Genomic DNA, 20,516 nt, shown 5'->3' with positions numbered 1-20,516 from the left:
GGGTTAAAATTTTGGAGATGGGTGGGTGGTCCCATCTCTCAACCAGGAGGCCATGCCTAACCTCTGGATGTGATCTCTACAGGTTCTCCCTCCCCTTTGTGGGGTATTTCAGCTAGTGTCATGTCCTCCGGGTCCTGGGAGGCTTGTGTTTCGTAGCGTCTGGAACTTTCTGGTTGCTACACCCAGTTTCCCATCCCCCAATGCTACACACCTTCATTCAATTTCCTGACCTTCTGTACATCTCCTCCATCTCCTCCCATGCCTGATCTGCCCCTCTTTAAATAAATAAATGAATAAATAAATAAAGCCACAGAATCCTGCATTCAGGCATTGCAAAGACACCTGTGTGACTATCTGGAAGCCCAAACCTCTGTCTTTAGTGTGCACTATCCTTCTCAACTATATGTGTCTGGATATTTAATAAACTCACTAACTGCTTCACTCTGACTTGTCCTGAAACTGTTTTCTGCTGTACAGTCTAAGATCTGGCTTTATCTGAGCAGAGGTCACTAAGGAAGAAGGGATTCTTCAGGCTGCTGGCACAGTGCTGGGTTTTTCTCCCTACACATTCATTTTGTCCTCTGTCCCAGGAACCCGGCTGTTATCTCTACTGTCCAGTTGTATATGCCTGTTCTCAGTTTCCTATTAGTCTTGGTTCCTGTGGTGGCTCTTTCTGGTTGTCATCTTGACTATGTCTGGAATGAACAACAATACAGAGTTGGGAGGGTTCACCTGTCATCCAGATCTTGAGACAACTTGAAGACACAATTTGAATCCAGAACTTGAAGACACAAGTTTCTGGCCTGGATCTTGGTATGGAGATATTGAGGCACAGTGGCCATAAAAAGTTCAGGCTGAGGCCTTTAATCCCAAGAGACTGAAGCAAGGAAATCTCTAAATTCAAGTCCCAGACCTAGGTGTGTTGGTAAAAATCTTAATCTGGGCCACACCTTCTGCTGGAGGCCTACAGGAGGACAATGGAAGAAGGAAGACTCACTCTTTTTTCACTGCTTGCACTTACTTGCCAGCACATCTCTTGGAACCAATTTCTACAGAAGACCAACTTAAACAGTGAGCCTCGTGGGACTTCCCATTCACATTGGGTTAGACTACAAACTGTAAACCATCACAATACATTCCCTTAGTATATAGAGATATTCCATAAGTTCTGTAACTCTAGAGAACACTGACTAACCCAGTTTCCACAAGGGACAGAGATAGTTAACATTCTATATGCTAATATATAGCCACTTCTCCCTGGGGGCCCGTAGTTTCTAGTAACTTATTTTATGGAATCTGATCACACAGTGATATGTGTGCCTTCCTTCCAGCCCAGGAAAAACTCACCTAGTCATTCAACACGTACATGTTTTAAAATTTAAACATCCTCTGTTTCAAAAATTTTCCTGTACAGTAGGAATCCTTTTTTGTTGTAAATAAATCTGCTTCCCCCTATGCTTCTTTAAGATCTATCTACCACCCTTAGGACAGAGGCATAGGGCCACAAATGCATGCCTCTAGGACCACACAGGGAGAAGAATGAGAGAGAAACCGTGGTAAACTGAGTATACATTGCCCGTCTGTGGCAGAGTTCATAATGACCAGCGCACATCTGTACTTTCTGTGCATGGAACAGATACATCATCAGGAAGTGACTGTCCAGAATTGTGGCATGTTTCAGCTTCCCCTGTATCCAACCACTCATGTGTTGGGGAATCTATTGATGTGTGTGTGTGTGTGTGTGTGTGTGTGTGTGTGTGTGTGTGTGTCTGTGTGTGTAAAGGATAAGTTTGCCTTTCAGAGCAATGCAATTAAGAAATGGCTTTCAGAAGCTGGAAAGAACCCAGATGTCCTTCAGTAGATAGATGGATACAAAAATGATGGTACATTTACACAATGGAGTACTACTCAACTATTAGAAACAATGAATTTACAAAATTCCTAGGCAAATGGATGGATCTAGAGAATACCATCCTTAGTGAGGTAACCCAGTCACAAAAGAACAGACATAATATGCAGTCACTGATAATTGGATACTAGCCCAAGAAAGCTCTGAATACCCAAGAAACAACCCACAGACCATGTGAAGCTCAAAGGCCAGAAAGTGGAGGCCTCAGTCCTTCTTAGAAAAATAAATAAATAAGTGTATAGCACCCTCTCAGAGTTTGGTATACCTAGACCTTACATCATTAGTAATTCAAGAGCTAAAAATGCAGCATTGTGGCAATCCTTGGTATTTTAAAATCATATGTTTAATCTTTACACACCAAGAAAACTTTGACTATTTCCATGTTACGTTTTGTTTTGTATGTACTTTATGCTTATTGTAACTAGTAAGATTTCAATGCATACTATCAAACCTTTAAAACAATCAAGTACTGACAAAAATATATTCATATAGTTTTATGCAAAATGCTTTTAAAATCTGTACATTTATCTCTGTTTTTTAAAATAAAGTTGTCTAATAAAAAAAGGAAGAGAAAAAAAAGAAATGTCTTTCAATCCCATTACAGAACAGTAGACTGACAGGCCCCACAGAAAGGTGGAAGGCATCTATCTCCTTGGCTACCAATGCACTGAGCTGCTCTGTCAGTCAAAGAATTGAACATAAGGGCTCAAATGGAATTGAAAAGCATTGAGATAACTTTATTCAGAGCAAAGGGACAGTGTAGATTATAGAGCGACATGTTATCAGGACTGACAGCAGGCCATGAGTGTCAAAGCACTCCAGGGAGCTTCCTTTTATAGGGTTCAGGAGAAAAGGGTCTGGTTATCAAGGGGAATAGTCTGTATAGTGCTCTGTTTTGATGTTAGATTTGATCTTGTATTTGTTTTCCCTAATTGCACATGTCCTTTCCCATAATGCACCACCAAATACACATAAGTGACAGCTCCTTTCTAATGATGCCTCTGATGATTAAAGTATTCTTTGAGACAGTTGCACCAGCTATTCCATTTTGCAGACTGTTATATACCCAAGAGCTAGAGTTGTGATTCAGTCAGTTGTTACCAGGCAGACAAAGGAGATTGCTCAAGTCACCTTCCAGAATGAAAGAAAAGCCAAAACACCAGATTTTTATGTTAAGTCTTCTAATTTGCATTTTATTTTGTTTTGTACAAACTCTTTCCTTTTTGTTTAAGTCTTAAGATTTATTTATTTTATGTATATACACTGTTGCTGTCTTCAGACACACCAGAAAAGGGCATCAGATCCCCATTACAGATGGTTGTGAGCCACCATGTGGTTGCTGGAAATTGAACTCAGGACTCTAGAAGAGCAGCCAGTGCTCTTAACCACTGAGCCATCTCTCCAGCCCACACAAACCCTTTTCTATGTATCCCAGGGTGGCCTCAGATTTATGATCTGCAGCCTTCTCAGTTCTGGGAGTACAGGTAGGCATGACTACATCCAACTTGCCAATTTTGTAAACAATTAAAACTTTAAACTTCTGCTAACCTTTGGATTTTGTGAAGTGTAAAATTTTTGTTACAAACAGTGCTGAACCTACTGGAATAAGCTGTATAAAGTTTTGCCTGGAGTTTTCCCTATAAACAAGGATCTTGCCCACTGGTGAACTATGGGGCTAAGGAAAGAGGAAAATATGGAGGGAAACACGATTTAATCTGCAACATTATGCTACAGTGCCTGATTTGCAAAGCAGACGTAGAAAGGCACCAGGGTTCACCTGTATTCTGTAGGGCCCTTCTTTATGAACAACATAGGAAAAAAACCTTTTTTATAAAGTGTGCGTGTTTTGTACAATGGCAGAGCTTTGGTAACACTCATATAGGATATTATTCTTGAGCTGTTAGCATATACAAAAAAAAAAAAAAAAAAAAAAAAAAAGCTAGGATCCACTACCTAACATCCTTCAGATTTGGATGCAGAAATAGTAGAGGAGAAAAAGGAAAGAAAGGGGAGGGGAGGGAAATGAGTAAGTCTTTTGAAACCTTAAAACTTGGCCCCCAATGACACAGCTCATCCAAGAAGGCCACACCTCCTAATCCTTCCCAAAGAGTTCCTCCATTGGGGACCAAGTATTCAAATACATGAGTTTATGAGGACCATCCCCATTCATCCTGTGTCTCATATGTGCAGGTGCCCACTGAAGCTAGAAGGCATCAGATACCCTAGAGCTAAAGTTAAAAGTTGTGAGCAGTTCACCCTGGGAAACTCAGGGAAAGCTGCAAGAGCTTGTAACCACTAAGTCATCTCTGCAGCCCCAGCATCAGGATTTAAAAAAAACGTGGACTTTGTTCTTGCTTTATTCTTTATTTTTGGCAGAATTCACTATGTAGCATAAGTTCACTTCAAACTTGTGATCCTCCTTCCTCTACTAGTCTGAATATCTGTTATAGACAACTACCCAGTCCTAATTAGAGAATAGCTTTTGTAGAGTTAATCATCCCTTGGTTGTTTTGCTCTTCCTGTTGATCTGTGGGGCTAGGAAAATGCTTAGACAAAGGAAAGAGACACAGTCAATCCACAGATAACGGGGGTGAAAGCCATTTCAGGACTTGAGGACCTTTGCTTCCTCTTCTTTTTGTTTTAACCACCATCTCCAATGACCATTCAGATGGCCTCAGGAATAAACAGCAGTTGCTCTTTACCTGTATTTCTTGACTTAGGTCTGGTACCAAAAGGTGTCAGGGATTAATACAGGTAAATAAAGCAACAACAATTCAAAGACAGGAGATAAGATGTCTCAGTGACTAAGAGCATTGGCTGTTCTTGCAGAGACCTGAGTTCAGTTCCCAGCACCTACCTGGTGACTCACAACTATCGGTACCTCAAGCGCTGGAGGATCTGATATGTTCTGCTTTCCTCCAGCACTGCACACATGTACTGCACAGACATACATGAAGGAGAATAACCCTTACACATAAAATACAAATAGTTATTGGGAAGAATTTAAAGAAGAATCCAAAACATTCAGGGATGTGCTGCATGTCTGTAGTTATAGAAGTGAAATTAAGGAAGGTAAGCAGCAGCACTGGGGGTGGGGGATGGGAGACAACTGATTGATTACATGTGTCCTGGAGCGTGGCTAGGACATGCTCCCATGTCATTGTTAAAAAGCATGTGTGTCAGTATGTATGATGTTCATGTGAGAGCTGTAAAACCAAAAAGCCCAATCATAAATAAAATCCCGTGAAGCTGGACCTGGTGGCACGCAACTGTAGTGGCTGAAGAGTTCTAAAGTCAAGACCGGCCAGACTAGAGAGTTCATCATGTGCCTAGCCAAGTTAGTGAGACCTTGTCTCCAAAGGAAAGTGTAAAAAGGGCTGTCGCTCATTGGTAGAGTATTTATAGGTAAAAATCCCTGGAGTCACTCCCAGGTACTGCAGGATGATGGGGATGGGGATGAGATATCAATAATATGGGTAAATACTTTTCAGTATAGTAGAAATGAGCTCTATATTAGCTCTTAAGTAAACATAGTATTACCTTCTCATCACTATGACATAAGCATCTCCATTCGCACCCAGACAGAATGAAAATGATGCCGCTACTAAAATAAAAACAACTGGGTTAGTGAGATGGCCCCCAGGCCTGACAACCTGATTCCATCCCAATATATAGAAAGAGCTGATTCCTAAAAGCTGTCCTCTGTCTTCCACAAGTACATGCCCAAGTAACATCTCTCTCTCTCTCTCTCTCTCTCTCTCTCTCTCTCTCTCTCTCTCTCTCTCTCTCTATCTATCTATCTATCTATCTATCTATCTATCTCTCATACACACACACAGACACACACACTCACACACACTACACACTAATGATAAATTTTAAGTTATTTACATTTTAGATGTGTTTATTTTATTTGATATGTATGTGTGTTTTACTTACATACAGATATGTGCATCATGTGCATGCAGAACCAGTGGAAGTCAAAAGAGGATGTCAGACCCCCTGAAACTGAACCTAGATGGCTTTGAACCATGTGAATGCTAAGAACTGGCCCAGGTTCTCTCCAAGAGCAGCCAGTGCTCATAACATTAAGCCATTTCACCAGCCCCTTAAATAAATAGACAAATGAATGAATGAATGAATGAATGAATGAATGAATGAGAGAGAATTTAAAAGCCTACCTCCTTGAAGCTACAGATTCTACTCAAATTTAGGCAGTAATTTATGGCCTCAAATCAAAACAGCAATAAATGCATTCAGACTTATTCATTTACTTTTGGTTTGTTTTGTCAGCAAATAACCACATTCCCACCAAGTACAATGAAAATGTAAGATGTGGCCCTTGCCTTCTGGCATTTTTATATCGAATCATCTTTCTGTTGTATAGATGTTGTCCATCAGTGAGGCCCGTGTGTGCAGTACCCTGCTTAAGCCACAAACTCTGCCCCTCCAACCTCTGCCCCTCCAACCTCTGTTCCTACAACCTCTGTTCCTACAACCTCTGCCCCTCCAACCTCTGCCCCTCCAACCTCTGTCCCTACAACCTCTGCCCCTACAACCTCTGTCCCTCCAACCTCTGTTCCTCCAACCTCTGTCCCTCCAACCTCTGCCCTACAACCTCTGCCCCTACAACCTCTGCCCCTACAACCTCTGCCCTACAACCTCTGCCCCTACAACCTCTGCCCCTACAACCTCTGCCCCTACAACCTCTGTCCCTCCAACCTCTGCCCCTCCAACCTCTGCCCCTCCATACCTCCTGCTCCTGATCCTTCCTACTCCACGAACCCCCTCTACTTTGTAGGTTTGATCATCATGCTGTGTCCTAGAAGGAAGCTCTGCACAGGTCTGAGTTTCTTCTATTTGGCTTATCAAGCACACAGCAGCCCGGGGCCATAAAGTGAAGGAAGGCTGAGCCCTGGATCTGTTAGAGAACTGATTTACTGCAGAGAGGTCTGTTTGAAGCTCCACTCTGAAAAGTTTCAAAGATTTTGTTTTTTATTTGTTTGTTTGAAACAGGGTCTCACGTAGCCCAAGCCGACCTTAAATTCACTAGGTAGCTAAAGATGAGCTTAACCTCCAATCTTCCTGCTTTCACTCCTGAGCGCTAAAGTTACAGACTGGCAACAACATGCCTGGCTCTCTAGTAGGATTTACGCATCCTCAGCCTCACGGCCAGTTTTCTCTATGTCAGTCGCCTTCTCTGTACCTACCTCTCTCTTCCCACTAAGTCTTCCCAGATTTCTGGGCTTGGCCTTCTTACATTTATTTTGTCTTTAAATATCAAACCAGCAACCACAGCCAAATTTCACTGATTCCAAGAAGTAGAACCTCTAATTCTTTTTTTTTAAGATTTATTAATTTATGTATATGAGCACACTGTCATTGTCTTCAGACACACTAGATAAGGGCACTGGATCCCATTACAGATGGTTGTGAACCACCATGTGGTTGCTGGGAATTGAACTCAGGACCTCTAGAAGACCAGTCAGTGATCTTACCCGCTAAGCCATCTCTCCAGCCCAAGCCTCTAATTCTTAAAGCCATGCCAGTGGCTTCAAGACTTTTAGAAGAGCAGCCAAACGCTTCAGGGTACTTGACCTGCACCCTTTAGCTTAGCTCTTAACCACTTCTCCTGTAACTTTCTTACTAACTACCTTATCACTGGCAGGCAAGTTCTTGAAAGGCCAACTATGCCAGCTTCTCACTGCTGGCTTCACAGTATGCATCCTAGGAGCCTGTGGGTTCTCTGTGTAGCCCTAGCTGTCCATCCTGAACTCATTCTAAAGAACAGGCTGGCCTTGAACTCATCAGACAGTCACCTACCTCTGCCTCCCAAGTGCTGAGACTGAAGGTGTGGACCATTTACCACCTGGAGCCTTTCGTTTCAAGAGTGGATAAACAGGGCAGGAAGAAGGATGTTTGTTTATTTACTTACTGTGGTTCTGAAATTAAACCCAGGGCTTCCTAAATACTAAATAAGCTCTCGCCCTTAATTTTTCTATAGAAGTGAGTGAGAAAAATAATGGTCTTCATAACAGTGAGAAGTTGTGGGAGTTCATTATTTCTTTTGAATTTAGGGAGCATTCAAAACTTTATTAATAATCTTTTCAGAACTTGGTTATTTAAGAGCTTAAAGTAACAGCAGGTTGAAGAAGAGATGTGTGTTGTGAAGAAAGAAGACATAAAGTGTTGCACTGCGTTTACACCTCTTCACGGGGTGCCACTGAGAAGCCCAGCTCAGGGAAGGCAGAACGCAAGGTTCTCAGAAACAGTGAGATCTAGGACGGATTCTGTGGTTCTCCTGTGTCCCCAGACACCGCTGGGGACCTTGAGAAGTTGAGATGGGGACCTTGAGAAGTTGAGAATGGGGATCTTCGGGTGCCAGATGAGCTCCAGGCAGGGGTGGAATCTGGCCTAGCTCTGAGTGAGTGCCAAAAGCATGCAGGGGCTGGAAGAAAGGCCTTCTATGGGAGATCTAGGTGTGGCTCTTTCTGACAAAGACCTCCCCCACAGTGATCCGTGATTAAGACAGTCCTTACTTGTCCAAACTGCTTTATTCACGGTGTTTAAAATGCATGTGAAAATTCTTATTCAGGGTGAACCAGGAATTAAATACCTTTTGCAGGATGGGACGCTCAGGAGGGGAAGCTCATTACCAAACAGTTGGGGCCTATCTAGACACCTTATTAGCACAGAGAACTCTAGGTTTTGATGCTATGTGACCAGCTGTCACAGTCCTCTTAGTGGGGTGTCGTTATCACGTGTTCCAGGATAGGTGGTCTGGCCAGAAGTTGATTCTAACATGTAATATTCTCAATTATGAGATTTCTGGAGTTTTTGAAATGGCTTCAACCTTACCCATTCTTTTGTCCATCACGGTTCCACTTACCCCACAGTGAGTTATCTTAGATCTTGGAATGCCATTTAGAGACATCTGCCCACATGGTCTGACAGCTACCCTCTCCCACAATTATTCTGCTGTGAATCTAAGCCACTCCCTGAAGACTGGCTGAGGATTTGGGAATTGTTTTCCAGATGTTAGAAATGGAAAATATAATTTTTAAAAAGTAAATTAAACACTAGCTCATGTTCTAGCATTCCTTAGTGTGACAACAGGGAACACTTAGGTGACAGAGAATGGTGCCTGCAGTTGGTACTCAAATCTTCAAACAAACTTTCTTGGAAAACAGGTGAATAATACATCTTAGCCTGATGTATTTATTGACTCTGTAATTCAGGACCATGTGTGCTTGCAGGAATACTATTTACTTCCTTTTTCTTCTCTTTAATACCCTGGATATATTCAGAACTTCTGAAAAAGATGCTTATGAAAAATCAAGTCAAAAGCCCCAAGTGATACAGGACTATTTTCATGTGCCAAACAACCAATCTTTTAATTTTAATGCATTTTATTCACTGTTAAAGGTAACAGGCCTGTGCCACAGCCACACACACAGATGGAGGTCTGAGGACAGTTCTCCCTCCATCTTTATGGTTCTGGGGATTGAACTCAGATCGACAGCTTTGCACAGTAAGTGATTTATCCTCTGAGCCATCTAGCCAGCTCTGAAATATTTTCACTGTGTGCTGTGTGTAGGTGTGAAAGTACAGCATGTGATATTCGGCTATCTAATTCAAGACACGAATCTTAGGGATTTAGGGCAACTCCTTTACTTTATAAGTTTCTCCAAAGGGATAACTTGGTGCTGGAGGGTACACAGGCCTTCTCTGCGGCTTCCCTGGTACATCTCTTGTACATCAGTGGTAACTTTTCCCATTTCATAAAGGAAAAAGGTGAACTCAAATTAAGTGTGTTTCATCTTGTTTTGGTTTCTTTCCAGTGTTGAGGGTTAAACAGGAACTCACACTTGTTTGAAAAACTCTGTACCACTGAGCCCCATCCCTAACTTGCCAACTGAGACATGTCCAGGGTCCACAAGCTTCTGGTCATTGTACCAAGAAGAGGACATCAAACCACAGCATCTCTGTTCTAGCAGATAGAGCCCTTCGTGATGCACACTGCCTTGTTTTCGGAAGTGATTTAAAGCTGTCAGAAAAGCAATTTTAATTCTCCCAGGAAGAAAACCAGTTGGGCAGAACATAATCTGAACCTGCATGATCAGATAAGGTCTGGGAAATGAAGGGCATAGCAGAAGAAGCTGTTGAACCAGCGTGGGATGGCTGTACTCTGCCATGCTCTGCTGCCTGACCATGGCTCATCCCTCCGTGCATCCTATCCAGCAGGATCCAGGCTGCAGAAGAGAGTTCCCGAGGCCTTTCCCTGTCCCTGGAAAAGCCCTGCTGTGTCTACAGCCATAGATTTAATCTGCTGAACCCTTCACAACCTTTGCTAAAGCTTCCCACTTTTTCCTGTAGGGCTGCAACCTCTTTTTATTCTAAATGGATTCCCATTTCTCTTCATCTGGTTAGCATCATTGCCCTGGTCTCCAGTCTTTGTGCTATTGCTGACAAATGGTTAACTTCCCTCAGGGTACGGCATGTAACCTATTTTCTTGGGAAACCTGTTTTCAGAGCTCCTCCTTGCTGCAAAGAGCTATGACTCTAGTTCTCAATAAAATGCTGGCCCTTCAAAAGATGGGCGAGGAGGATGCTTTCTTGACACTCTTTTCTTTATTTCATCATCGTTGTTTTCTATTTCTTTATTCATTGTGTGTGCTAACTAGCCCGTACCCAGTGCCTGGAGCTGCATTCCTAGTCCCTTAATGGAAAGTAGTAGTTACAACTCCAACCAGGTTTGGCTAAAGAAAAACGATATTCACAGAACCAAACGTCAGAGTAAGTGGACTAAGGCAAGGTTGCTGGTCAGTGACTAACAAAAACCCCAAGTGCAGCCCTTGCTTCTGTCTTCACACCCTTTCCTTCACTCACTTTGGAAGTTGCCCCAAGGCCCAACCAGTGCCAGTGATTGCACCATCTTTGTCATTAAGAAGAGACTCTCCTTCCTTGGTTCTGGATTGGAACTCGTCTTGGAAGGACTCCAGTGTCTTCAGGTCACACGCCTACTCCCGCACCCAGCAGAGCTAGTAACAGGGAAGGCAGCACTTGCTAAAACAAGTGTCAGAAAGAGGTGGCAGTGGGTCAGCCCTCACAAAGGGGATGCTGTCTGCAGGAGTGTCCCACGGCTGAAAGGCATGTACCATGAGTATACCTTGCTTTTTCCTTCTTTGTGCAGATTTTCCCAGAACCTCATCTCCAGGTCCCGAGGACTTTTCATGATTTTCCCGATCTCCCGGACATTTAAATTTGTTTTCCACCTGAAGAGGCTACCTAAACATGACTTCCATGCCCCGACAGAAAATCAGCACTTAACGTGTTTTACTGAGCCAAGGAGGGAGGCGGTGTTACAAAAGCATAAAGGATTGACTTTAAATATTGATGGCTCTAAATTGTGTATAACCTTATGTGGCTGAATTTGGAGCACAATGCATTACTGGAAAACACAAATCATGCAAGAGCATTCTTATCCATTCTAGCACTTTAAAAATGCATCTTAGCCGAGAGCGCTGGTGCACACCTGTAATCCCAGCGCTTGGGAGATGAGGGAGGGAGTTCAGAACTTCAACACTACGGGAAACACTGTCTCAAATACAAATAAACCATCATCACTGGGGTGGTGAGGTAGCCCAGCAGGTAAAGGCATTTGCCGCAAAGCCTGGCAGCCTAGGTACTATCCCCAGAAGCCAAGCGTAGAAGGCGGGAACCAGCTCTTGAGAGTTGCTCTCTAACCGCTGCAAGCGCACTGCAGGGTCCAGCTGTCCTCGCCCATGCACACTAAGTAAATAAGTGTTTAACAACCGTTTCTCAAAAGCACCTCTGCACTCTCCATCCTGTCGCCTCAGACTGAACGTTTGAGATGCATTGATTTTATTTTTCTGGATTAAAAAACCCAACAAGAATAAACAGCTCGCCTCTCCTTTTGTAAGAAAACCACAGAAACGGTCTGGCTTGCCAGCACTCACATGGCCAACAAGCTGCCTATAACTCCAGTTTCAAAGGATCCTATGGTATCTTCTGGTCTCCACGGGCACCACAGAGTAAACTTGCTCTAGACAGAAGCATCAGAACCCAGCAGGAAGGACTGAAAAGACACTGAGACTCAGCAGAACAGACACCAGGCTACAGAGGTCCAAGTCCAACACCTGAGTTTTTAGGTGGCGTCACCCCACCTCCGACAGATATGGCAACCCTACCAGAACAGGTCTGTTGTCTGCAGCCCAACAAGTTCTCTCACTGGCCAGTGCCATTCCATGTCTGCATCTTTTCTTGGAAAAGGTCCATGTTTCACATTTCTAGGGTCTTCACTGCAACTCAGACTTCACCTTCACATTTCCCAGCAGTCATGGCCTCCCAGAGGCCCTTCTCCAGGAGTGTCACATTTCCTGGCCTGTGTGGCTTTCTGGAAGTTTGGTACAAGCCTCTGGTGACTGTCACCCCTTGAATCCCTTAAACACTAGCACCTTGAGAATGATGTCATTGCTCTAAAGATGACTTGGAACCTCTGATCGTTTTACTTCCGCCTCCCTAGTACTCAGATTACAGTCTCGCACGTGCCACCGAACAAGTGACCCTGGCCGCTTGAGACATAACTTGGCACCAGACACTGCTCCAAGGCCTTGTTTTCACTTCTGTTGGCTATCCAGAAGTGGAGGAGAGAGCATGTGGTAGTGCTGTTCTTCACTGACTGAAACAAGTGTCCTGGCGCTGAACTACATGCCCAGCCCTCTGTTTACTTTCTGTATTTTGAGACAAGGTCTCATTCAGTTACCAGGGTGGGATTTGAACTCACTCCATAGCCCAGGCAAGTCTCAAACTTGCCATCCTCGCCTCCTGAGCAGCTAGGATGGCAGGCCTGCGCTACCAGGCCCAGCTTGATTTGCTGCTCTTATGAATAGCTCTCTTAATGGATGTGATAGTGCTTCCTGTGGAGATGCATTTCTCTAGGACAGGGCAACAATGCATAGGTGGAATGAAGGAAGACACTCTGCTGAGTCTTTACAATACCAATTAACCCTACTCAGTTCCCTCCAGAGCTTTGAACCCAAACAAAATTTACCAGAAATATTAGAAGCTCCTATAGAAATTGAATACTTAATGGCCTATGCCCATTCTACCTTTATCTATTTTTTATTTGAATTAATTTTGACTGGATTATTTAGTGCAGTACCTATATATGTCAACAGGTCTAATGATGCTTGCATTAGGTTAATTTGGGTCCCCCAAATTGCACAAGAATCCACACATCTGCACATAAGACACTGAGGGAACCCTGCCCCCAGTTGGTTTTGATTGGTAAATAAAGTTGTTAGCGGCCAATGACTGGTCAGGGAGGCAGATGAGGCACTTTTAGGATTCCTGGACAAGGGACTGAGGGAGGAAGAAGGAGATTCACCATGCTGGGAGAAGGATAGGAAAGATGCCATGTTTGAGAAGGCAGAGGACAGAGAGATAACCGCCACGTAGGGGTTGGGGAAGAGTGGCCCCAAGAGGGCTGCCCAACTGAGTCCAGGGCTGCTAAGATGGAATATACATTCTAGTAAGTAGTAACTTGGGAATATCAGAGGACAGGAAGTGGCCCAGCCATTGAGCTGTTTAGCATATGAAACTATAAAGGCTGAGTGCATGTGTCTGCCATTCAGGAACCCAGAACGATGGGGCAGGTATCGAGGAAAACGCTGCTGTCAGGATCAACTGGAGTACCATTAATTGGCTACAGAGGTGGACTGTCAACTAAACAAGAAGCTGTCAACTAAACGGAAAGTCTTCCCTTTCTTCCCCAACAAATGGAGTTTACTTAGGTGGCAAGGGCTGGCCTGGCACACCCTGTCTTGCAACAGAGGCAGAAAAGGTACTAGGGAATTTGTTAGAGAAGAATGACAAAAGGCAGGAGACTGTAGGCTGCCTGAGGACAGGCAGGACCCAGAAGCCGCAAGAGCTTGAGCTTAAGGCCTTTGCCTCTCCTAACACCAGCCTGAATGAATCGCTCTACTGGGTAAAACAGGAGTCTGCAAAGAAGAGAGGAAATGCAGCTTCCCAAAGTCGGGGGAAGCAGACACTAAGCGACCAATTCACCAATTCGTGCTAACATCTGAAGAACAGGCTCTGTACAGCATGGTGCAGCTATCCTACAGGGAAAAGGTGCTGACTGTGTGGGAGGGTCCTCTAAGAGGCTGCTCCCACGCCCAGTCCTGCAGGCATCTTCCTGAGATCATTGACTAGATTCTGAGGTCTCTGACGTGGGTGTCTGAAGACAGCATGAGTTGAACTTACCCAAGGCTATCCATGCTCTAACTTAAAAGCACTTTCCCCAAATCGGTGTTCCACTGTAAAATTTCCTGAGTAGGACAGTATCAAGCTCCCCAGATGGAAGCATAACTCTCCAATTAGTATGTTCTAGCAACATCTCATTGCCTTGATTTGAGCAAATATGTTACACACATTTTACATTCTCAGGGAATTATTAAAATCCCCTTTATGTTGGGCATTGAGCTAAAGAAGAAGTCTAGGAGCTGGAGAGATGGCTCACTAGTTAAAAATCCTGTCTGCTCTTGCAGAACTACTGCAGAACTCAGAAGGCAGAGCACCAGCAAGGATGATACAGCCTGGGCCAAAGGCACAGGATTTCCCTCCTAGTGGGACTGGAGAGATGGAGTCGAGAATCTTTTAGTTAATTGATTACTATTATCTATTTATTTATTTAGTGTGTGTGTGTGTGTATGTGTGTGTGTGTGATATGCATGGTGTATGTGTAGATGGTATGTGCACATAAATGTGTAGACGTGAATTTCCATGGTCTATGCATGTTAATGCCAGAGGACAAGAACTTTCTTCCTCTTCTTGCTTTTCAGCATCTCTCACTGAACCATAAACTAGGGGGGCTGACGAGGGAGGGAGCTCTCAGGTTTCGCTTGTCTCTGCTCCCTGATGCTGGGGTTACAACCACATGCTGCTACCCCAAACTGAAAAGTTTGTTTTGTTGTTTGTTTGTTTGAGACAAAGTCTTAACATATACCACTGTCTATGCTAGAACTCACTGTGTAGATCAGGCTGGCCTCAAATCCTGAGATCCATCTGCCTCTGCACCCCCATGTCTTCGGACTGAAGAATTTGTACCACCATGTGTGGGAAGCCACTGTATTCGCCATTACAAGATGGCACCCAGCCCGAAGGAAGAGTGGCCAGTTTTGAGATAAACAACCTAAGTGCGCATGCACGCCTGCCTGTTTTTGCTGAATCATGGTGACTCTGAGTATGCTAATTAGGGTGCACAGAATGCACCAATCAGGTGGCGGCACAGTCCTCCTAAGCATATATAAGGAGGGCTGGTTTCTGGGCTCGGGTCTTTCGCTACTTCAACCAAGCCCGCAATAAACGCCTGTAGAAGGATCCTGTTGTGGCGCGTCTTCCTTGCCGGCGAGATAGGCGATCACTACAATTGGTGCCGAAAATTCCCGGGAACAAGAAACATCTGAGGCACACGCGAAGACCCCAGTACTCTGGAGGATTCAGAACTACACGGCGTGGGAATAGTCCGGTAAGTATCACGGAAGGTGTACCGAATTGCTCTGAGAGGTATGCCTCCATTTGGTGTAGATCCGCTGTGGGTTGGGTTAGCTTTCCCTGTCTTGGTCGTAATTGTGCTGCTTATCTGCTATTGTCTCAATTGTCATCGCCCTGGAAAAGAGTGTATTTGTTTGGTATAGAAAAGCTGGTAACACAAGCGTAGATAGACTCGCTAGCCCCGTGTGTAAGTCCTTGTGTAACTAAATAAGCGACATGGGAAATTCACCATCTAAAGCTATGATATCGGCTCTCGAAGCACTAAAAGAAAGGGGATTGAAGATTTCGGAATCAAATTTGGGACGTTTTATAAAAGAAGTAGATAAGATGGTGCCTTGGTTTGTTACCACAGGTTCTCTCAATTTACCAAGTTGGTCTAAGTTGGGGCGCGATATAAAAAGGGTCGCAGAAGAAGGGACTTTAGCCTCGGGGATAAGGCCAATATGGAAGTTGGTAAAAGCTTGCATGCAAGACAAAAAATGTGAGGTACAAGTTAGACAGGGACAAAAGGTGCTATCGGATTACCAGGAGAGCATGTCAGAAACAGAGTGAGAAAAGAAATTAGAAGCGCGCAAGAAAAACCCGTTAAAGGGAAAAGAAAAAAAAGAGAGTGCACAAAGAACAAAAAGGACCAGAAGAAGAAAAGCGCGGAGCAAAGCCGCTTTACCCTCTGGCAGAGTTAGAGCTCCTCAAGCTGACGAATTCTGAGGAGTCTGGGCTTTCTGAAAGTGAAAAGGAGGATTTAGAAGAAGCTGCCGCTGAATACGAAGCGGAGCGCTATAGTCCGGAAAGCCTTGCTAAGATGGCGGCTAGTGCGCCACCGCTGCCACCTTATCATAATAAAGGCGGAAGTGAGTGTAAGTTCTCCTGCTCAGAAAAGACGCGTAGAAAATTACAACAGATGTTTCCAGTGTTTGAGGATGCAAACAATGTTAGATTCCACCAACCTTTAGAACTTAAACAAATGAAAGAGTTAGCAGAATCTGTGAGAACGTATGGCGTTAATGCTAATTATACACAGTCTCAAATTAAGAGGTTAGCAAGTACGGCAATGACTCCTGCTGATTGGATGCAAGTGACAAAGGCCTGTTTATCAATGGGTCAGTATTTAGAATGGAAATCTATTTGGCATGACTATTGTCTAACCCAAGCTCAAACGGCTTTTCCTTTGCCAGTATATGAGCAGATTAATATGACAGCAGTAAAAGCATGGAAAAATCTGCCAAATAGAGGGGAGGTCAGAGGAAATCTTACAAAAATAATACAAGGAGCTACTGAAGCTTTTTCGGACTTTGTTGCTCAAATGATGGAAGCAGCAGGTAGAATATTTGGGGATCATGAAACTGCCATGCCTCTGATAGAGCAGTTGATATATGAGCAATGTACTAGAGAATGTAGAAACGCCATAACCCCATGGAAGGCTAAAGGATTACAGGCCTGGATGAAGGCATGCAGAGAGATAGGTGGGCCGCTCTCTAGTGCAGGTCTGGCAGCAGCTGTTTTGGCTGCCCATAAAAGGAAAGAAATCACCTGTTATAAATGTGGTAAACAGGGACATGTAAATATCAGAACAGACTTCAGAAGCGTTGGTAACCCTACAAAGGACCGATGCGCAATTGGCATCTGGTCTCCTCTTTGTTAACCAAAGAGTGGACCTATTACAGCATCAGATAGATGCTTTAACTGATATGGTACAATTAAGTTGTGTTTCCCAACAACCAAATTTATGTATAACCCCTATAAAGTATATTAATGACTCTCGATTTTCTAGTGAAAATATTTCAGATTATTTGAAAGGAGAATGGTCTGCAGAATTGGAAGATCTACAACAAAGACTTCAAATACAGATCCTGACCTTAAATGGCACTCGGGTGGAACCAACTACCCTTGGAGATTTTACTTCTTGGCTTTCTTCTGCATTTTCCTACTTTAAAGAGTGGGTGGGAGTTGTTATTTTTGGTGCACTAATATGCTGTGGAGGTGTGTCGCTTCTATGGTTGTTGTGCAGACTTAGAGCCCAACAAAGACGAGATAAGGTCATCATTACTCAGGCTCTTATGGCCATTGAAGGTGGTGCTTCTCAAGATATCTGGCTATCCCTACTTAAAGAATCTTAATTCCCGAAATGGTCAGCTTCCACAATCTCCTAAAGTAATCTAGGCCCTACTCTTCATCCCTGGGTCCTTGGGACGTCCCAAGGTAGCCATTCTTGATGACGGCAACTTCCTCTAGCCCCTGACCAACCTAAGACACAGAGCCTTGAGGACGACAAGGTAATCCTACGACAGGTAAGGCTTGGGTTCGAGAGGTCGATCCTAAGACAGAGATGGTTACAGATCGGTCACGTATTCCTCTACCCAGTTTTTTCCCTAGAGGCCTCATAAAAAAGAAAAAAGGAGGAGATGTGGGAAGCCACTGTATTCGCCATTACAAGATGGCACCCAGCCCGAAGGGAGGGTGGCCACTTTTGAGATAAACAACCTAAGTGCGCTTGCACGCCTGCCTGTTTTTGCTGAATCATGGTGACTCTGAGTATGCTAATTAGGGCGCACAGAATGCACCAATCAGGTGGCGGCACAGTCCTCCTAAGCATATATAAGGAGGGCTGGTTTCTGGGCTCTGGGTCTTTTGCTACTTCAATCAAGCCCGCAATAAACGCCTGTAGAAGGATCCTGTTGTGGCGCGTCTTCCTTGCCAGCGAGATAGGCGATCGCTACAACCATGCCTAGCCATGCCCAGATTTTATGTGGCCCCAGGAACTGGAACTCAGGTCTTCCTGTTTGCTCCACAGTCCCACCCACTGAGCTGTCCCCCAAGCTGAGATGCTCTCACTGTATTACCAGGCTGACCTTGAATTACCGGCCCTTCCTGCTTCAGCTTCCCACTTCCCACGTAGCTGAGACTTTAGGCGGGTGCCACCACACAGAGTTTAGAGAAGAAACTTTTTATTGTACAGAAAAATCCTGACTGTCAAGATAACCAAAGGTGGAAATAAAAAGCCTGGAAATGATTGTGATACTTGCAGTGTGTAGGATGATTCACCTCGGGTTTGTGGAAAGAACTAACTGGGTGCCTTTCTAAACAACAGCAACAGCAACAAAAATGGAGGCATAGAAAAATCAAGGGTAGATGAAGGTCTTAGACCTGAGGTTCTAGCTGAACATAAAATAAAAGGTCTCATAAAGGATTCTACTACCATAGAGACAGAGAGCCCAAGTATCCATCCATTAAACAATAGATCTTCCCATCACTCACAGGCATGGCCTCTGATCACGGCTCTGGGGTGCATCCCTATGGAATAAGCATGTGAGAAAGAAAGAAAGACTGCAAAGGGTCACACTGGGAAGAAACTAGGTTGGAAATAGATCCGGCTCCTGCCCGTTGCTTCTCTGCAGCCTCCTAACAGCACTGCTATCTTTCAAAAGAAAGAGAACACTCACATATTGTTGTAGGTTAGTGAGACAGGACATAAAGTGAGAAGGTGCCTCCCGACCCCATTCAACAACACAGTCCATCTCTGGGATACTTAATACTGATAGCTTCAGCCACAGAATCAGAGCTGATTGGTAGGCAAACTGATTTCAATATTCCCAGACCCTACTCAGATTTTACCCTCCAAGATCTTCAGCTAGGATGATCTATTGCTAAGATGTTATGGAGTGTGTCAGGTTTTTTTTGGAAGAGATAAACACCTTCTCTGAATGTTAGGGATCCTGATGGTTATCTTTCTAAAACACTGAGCAAACAACCCATCTCCGCAGGTCCCCCAGAGCAAAGTTAATGATTCATGTCATCCAGGGGGAGGACGCTCTTATCTAGTTCTAAAGTACCTCAGCTTCTTTCTGTGTAAATTCGCATTGGTTTAAAATGTACATTCTGTCCTGAGAAGCGGGCCCTCGTTGGAGTCGTTTCCTCGCAGGTACATTCTTTACGAGTCAGCACATCCAGTGAGTGCCTTCCATCATTCAGAGTGTCCTTGCTTCCCTTCACTGTATCCAAACGGGATTTAAAAGCTCTCCGATACATGTGTCTGTCCCTTTGAAGGTTCAAGCTTTCAGTCCACGAAAGAGTTTTTAAAGATAATTTAATGAAAACGACCTGTTGAGCACTACCCAGCTCAAGAGAGCTGGACTCTGGAGGTAAGAGAGCAGCCCCACAACGCCTTTTGCCCATAAAGCAGAATGAATTTTCGCAGGAGGAACAGCTTTGTCAGGGTCCATGGAGGAGTTGTGGGAAACACTTTTCAAACAGCAGGACGTGACCTGTGGTGGATTGCGAAACAGTAAGCTGTGAAGGGATTTTCTCTAAAGACACGAACTAGAACAGCCCCTATCTGTGTGAGTCACTGGATGCATGGCCTTGCTTGGTGGAATTTTCCATTTGTGTGCGCCCAGGCAGGTGGGGCAGGATCAAATGTGGGGTTTCTGCACAGGCAAGCATTACTTCAAGCTACAGCCTCAGCCCTCACTGCCTTTCCCTCTACAGAAACCATTGCTTTTTGCTGTAAGCTACAGTTTAATTAAAAAAAAAAAAAATCAGCATTATAGATCCAAAGTTCTTAAAGCCTTTTCTGTTTTGTTTTGTTCTGGGTTTTTTGTTGTTGTATTTGTTTGCTTGTTTGTGTATTTGCTTGTTTTGAGACAGAGCCTCTCGGGTAGCCCTGGCTGTCCTGGGACTCACTTTGTAGACCAGGCTAGCCTGAAACTCAGAGCTCCATCTCCTTTGAGTGCTGGGATTAAAGGATTTGCCACCACTACTTGGCCGTTCTTAAAGGCTTTAAGCTCATCTCCGTTCACATTGATAAGGTACCAAAAGAAACAGAAAGATAAGATATACCTGAGGGATAAAAAAGAGCAGATTATACATTTTCATTTTGCAAGTTTTCCAAGAGGAAATTACAATTTTACTTGTTAGACATAAAAACATCCTTATTTAAAAAAAAAAAAAAAAAAAACTTAAGTAGAGTAAAATGTGACATCTCCTTTCACTCCTATCCTCCCTACACAGATGCCTCTGGCTAGAGAAACCC

Source organism: Micromys minutus, assembly GCF_963924665.1.
Source record: "Micromys minutus genome assembly, chromosome: 2".
Lineage (NCBI taxonomy): Eukaryota > Metazoa > Chordata > Mammalia > Rodentia > Muridae > Micromys > Micromys minutus.
This window is presented reverse-complemented; position numbering follows the sequence as displayed.